The sequence below is a fragment of the Lolium perenne genome, chromosome 2 (assembly GCF_019359855.2).
Source record: "Lolium perenne isolate Kyuss_39 chromosome 2, Kyuss_2.0, whole genome shotgun sequence".
Lineage (NCBI taxonomy): Eukaryota > Viridiplantae > Streptophyta > Magnoliopsida > Poales > Poaceae > Lolium > Lolium perenne.
In genome coordinates, this window is record NC_067245.2 from 189,272,630 (window position 1) to 189,277,629 (window position 5,000).

The following is a 5,000-nucleotide window of genomic DNA, read 5'->3' on the forward strand; positions in this document are numbered from 1 at the left end:
CGTGACCAAGACTGAACAAATCTTCGACCTCCTGCTCAAGGAGAAACAGTTGACGATTCCTGAAGGTCTCAAGTTCCCCATGGCGCAAGAGCTAAACGGAAAGCCGTACTGCAAATTCCACAACTCGCTTTCCCATGCCACCAACGACTGCAGGTTGTGGCGTCAGCACATCCAAGCGGCGATAGAGAAGGGGCGTCTAATTTTCAACCAGTACGCCATGAAGGTCGACACCCAGCCCTTCCCCGCCGTTAACATGGTAGAAGTCATCTACCCTGAGGATTGCCAGCCAGGTCCCACGTTCAGTATCAACATGGTAGGACCTGGAAACCACTCTGGAAAAGATGGAGATGAGGGCAGCTGCTCTCATAGCAAGGATACAGAGGAGGCCGCTCCACGCGATCGGCTCCATCATGATGGCAAGCGCTACGTCACAGAGGGAGAAGTGAAGAACATAAGATATCAACGACCTCTCTCTGATCACCTCCTCAACAAATATGTGAGTCAGTACGACCAACGCCGACGGTCCAACTTTGATGATGAAGGAGATCGTCTGGCTAGAGAAGCCAGAAGACATCGTCGGCAGGATCGCGATGAGGAGGAGCACGAGCGCCGTGCCAAGGACAAATCAAGGGAGCAAGATGACAACGCCAGACACTGGGACTGCCCTTTCTTCAGACACTGCTGGGATTCAGGAATGAGCCGATTGCCCACAATCGGCAATTGCCCAGAATGCAACAAGAAGAAGAAGGAGGCAGCCAACGTGTCTGTGTTCGAGCGCTTAAGGCCTCTCCCACCACCAAGCAAACGTGCTGAGTCACTTCGTTGGGCAGATCTTGAGGATTCCGAAGACGAGGGACTAGAAGAAGAAGAAGACAGGTACCACCGTCCAAGGTGGTGCCCTGACGGACTCAGCCGTTCACAAAAACGCAGGGTTCAGCGGTTGCGCGGCCTGGAGGAAGCCGAAAGGTTATACATGCATACGCTAAGGAAGGCACGACCTGATTTGGCTGCGAAGGTTCAGCGAGCCCTGGATGAAGAGGGTCGTCCACGGAGAATGGAGTGGCGTCCCAAGCAAAAGAAAGCCGATGATGAAGCATCGGCTGGCACAAACATGGTGCTTGTCTTGCCGACAGAGCTTAGTGCTCCACGATTATACGATGCACTCAAGGTGGACGACAGCAGGCGCATCAAGTCAGAGGTTGGGTTGGTTTTATCCAGCCTAACTGAGTGGCAAGATTAAACCAATGAGCAAACCGTGCGAGGCTGATCCTTGTGATCGGCCCCAAAAAATTTATGGAGGAACATTACAAAACCTTCATCGAACAAGCAATGTGGAGGCCGATTCCAGCAATCGGCCAAAATTATCTTCTGCACATATTCTGTTTGTGGTCAGCAACGATCTACTGGGCAGCGGCCACGTCGGCAGATGGAAGTCAGCATGAATCTTTGCGAAGCCGACGTACAAGTACAGTGCCCTGACTAACCATGAAAGCCGATATCTGCAGTCATTTGGCAGATTCGGCTCGGGGGGCATATAGTCAGATGAACAGATGCAGATAAACATGTGCAGACATGCGTGCAGTGGAACATTGGGGGGCCGATTCGGCCAAATAAAAAAAAAAAATTTCAGCCGATGCAGGGGCATCGACTTCAGAACTAAGAAGCGAAGCTAGACCGGCTGTTTATATGCTCAAAGTTCACATCGATATCGACGGTCAGTACAGGGGAGGAGCCGATTTGATCTGCAAGGCGCGAAGTAGACTGAAGAAACTCGGGGGGCAGCTCACCCTGAAGGTTCTCTGCTTTGGGAAGCCGATTTTGTTGAAATCGGCTAACTCTGCATGGGCGGCACATTCGGCTGATCCATTACTGTTCTCGCTTCGACTCAGACTCGGGGGGCAGCTGGCCTGGTGGTTGCTCTGTTTTGGAAAGCCGATTGGAGGCGCATCGACTGGCCCTGCATTGTGATCTCCTCTGAATCAGGATAGGAGGCCGTCGGTTTTTTTTGTTTGGACCGTCCTGTCGCTGCAAGAGAAGGAGAGGGACTAGATTCTCAAAATAGCCGATGGGTAGTCATCGGCTAAGGGGTTGTGAAAAATTATGGTCAGACAACCACATCGCAGCCTGAAATTGAGAAGTTTTTGGCCTACGGGCTAATCGACATGAGAGTCCGGCTTCATGGACGTCCAAAAGAAAAAAAAAATCGGTACATTGCTATCGGTCTTGACATGACAGGCGGAAGGAATGAAATTGGGGCAATTGAAGGATGAATCAAAAGCACAATTTCATTAATTCAGAAGAGCGGCTTTATAAGAAAGAGCCGATGGCTCTCAAAAGAGGGATCTAGTGCCTAGCGCACTGCTACTACTAGTCCTATTCTACTAGCCGTCGCTGTCCTCGTCGTCACCGCCGTCGATGTCGTCGGCGCTGCTCCCGGGGAGCTCCTCGTCGCTGCTACCCCAGCCCGTGGCCGGAGCCTCTTCCTCCTCGTCATCATCATCGTCCTCGCTGTCCGCCCAGGAGCGGAAGCGCTTGGTTGGCGGGTACCCGGCGGAAGAGGAAGATTCATCTTCCTCCTCCTCTTCTTCTTCTTCGTCGTCATCTTCATCCTCGCTGTCCGCCCACATGCGGGAGCGATTCTTCGGCGGGAGCTTGGCGGAGGGGAAGGTCTTGGCCTTCGCTACTTCTCCTTCTTTCTTCTCATTATCGGGGGAGAGGGGGTTCACCTCGGAGTGAGGCTTGTCCTCGTTCTTCTTCGGCGAGAATGGGGGGAAGAGGTTTGAGAAGGAGGAGGAAGAGGAAGACATAGCTGGGGGAGAAGAGGGTTTTTTGGCTGCCGATGGCTAGAGCAGAGGAAGGGGATGAAGAAAGCTAATCGATCGGCACAGTTAAATAATGAGGAGCCAGGTGGAAATTTATTGTCATTACAGTTTCCAAGGAGATGACGCCAGAGCTATCGAATTTTGCAGAGAAGCTGAGAAGACGGGGCGTAATGATAACGGATACTGCAACAGCTCTGCTCTGCCACGACATGACCCGACGAAGGAAAGCATAATGATTTTGGAAAAATTATTTCCAAAACCAGGGGGGCATGTGTTATCACCAGATTTTGGACAAATCTAGAGGTGGGCCGTAAGAGAGATGGGCTTAGGAGACTACACGTGGAAGATCTCTGAAGCGGCCTTGCACGGAGGATTTGGGCTAGTTTGCCCGTGTATCTTTAATTATAGTAGATTATATCTTAGATCGAGATTTAGAGTTTGTATCGCACACGGTGGGATATTCCCACATTAGAAAGTCCCCTGGACTATAAATATGTATCTAGGGTTTATGGAATAAACAACAACACAACGTTCACCCCAAAACAAACCAATCTCGGCGCATCGCCAACTCCTTCGTCTCGAGGGTTTCTATCAGGTAAGCGACATGCTGCCTAGATCGCATCTTGCGATCTAGGCAGCACAAGCTCCACGTTGTTCATGCGTTGCGCGTACTGAAGCGTCTTTGATGGCGCGCAACGTAGTTATCATAGATGTGTTAGGGTTAGCATAGCTCTTCGTATAAACATGCTTACGTAGTGCAACCCTTGCATGTCTAGCCGTCCTCACGCCTATCTCAGGCGTGGGGGCGGCACCCTGCTTGTTCATCATCTAGTAGATCTGATCCGTTACGATTGCTCCTTGTTATGCAAGGATTAGTTTAATATCTGCAATAGTTAGGCCTTACAAAGGGGGGGAGGATCCAGCGGCACGTAGGGTGGCGTTCGCAAGTCCTAAACAGGATGTTCCAAGAATCAACTTCATTGTTGGTTTTCAGGCCTTGTTTAGGATCGGCTTACGAGCACCGTGCGTGGCCGCGAGGCCCAACCTGGAGTAGGATGATCCGATTATGCGGTGAAAACCCTAAATCGTCGTAGATCTCATTAGCTATATCTTGATCAAGCAGGATCACCAAGTATTCGTGCACCCCGTACGAATCATGGGTGGATCGGCTCTTTGAGCCGATTCACAGGATAACCTGAGAGCCGATCGAGGCTCGTATTTAATGTTTACGTGTATGCCATGCAGGAAACTAAGCAAGGCATCCCCATCACCTTCCTGACCAGGTATAGGTCAGGTGGCACGCCCTTGCACTTCGCATCGCCGCGTGTGACCAGAAGAGCATTGCGGGCCGTCGCTCGGAGGGGTCTCAGCCAGCCGCAGCTCTAGGCTCTTCCCGGCTCTACAGTGTTGACAGGCCGCTGCCCGCCGGTGGGTTTTGGCAGTCAACAGAATGATAGTTCATAATCCGTGCATTCATAAGGCCGTCCCGGATGGACGTCTAAGTCTGCAAAGAATCTGGATGCACTAGTGCAAATCCAGAATGCCGTGGTAACCAGAGAGGTATGCTCGCAACATGGGAATCATAGTTTTGGCACTTGCAAATATTGTGAATAAATTTGCCTGAAAGAAACATGGCGGAAAGACGGAATATCATACCAACATGACACGAGAAGTAACACTGATGTACTTCAGAAAACAACTGTAGCACCTCCATGGCGCGAGGCGTTCGTGATACAGTGAAAAAACGTCAAACGTCACAGAGAACTATAGTCGGGTGGACGCGCGGCGGTCGAGATACGGTGAAAAACCATGGCGCGCCAGCCAAAACGACAGTACCGGCTGAAAACGGCTAAGTCGGGGCGACGTCGGAAAACGTCTAACGACACGGTGAACTATAGTCGGGTGGGCGCGCGGCGGTCGAGATACGGTGAAAAACCATAGCGCGCCAGCCAAAACGACGGTACCGGCTGAAGACGGCTAAGTCGGGGCGACGTCGGAAATCGTCTAACGACACGGTGAACTATAGTCGGGTGGGCGCGCGGCGGTCGAGATACGGTGAAAAACCATGGCGCGCCAGCCAAAACGACGGTACCGGCTGAAAACGGCTAAGTCGGGCCGACGTCGGAAATCGACAAACGACACGGTGAACTATAGTCGGGTGGGCGCGCGGCGGTCGAG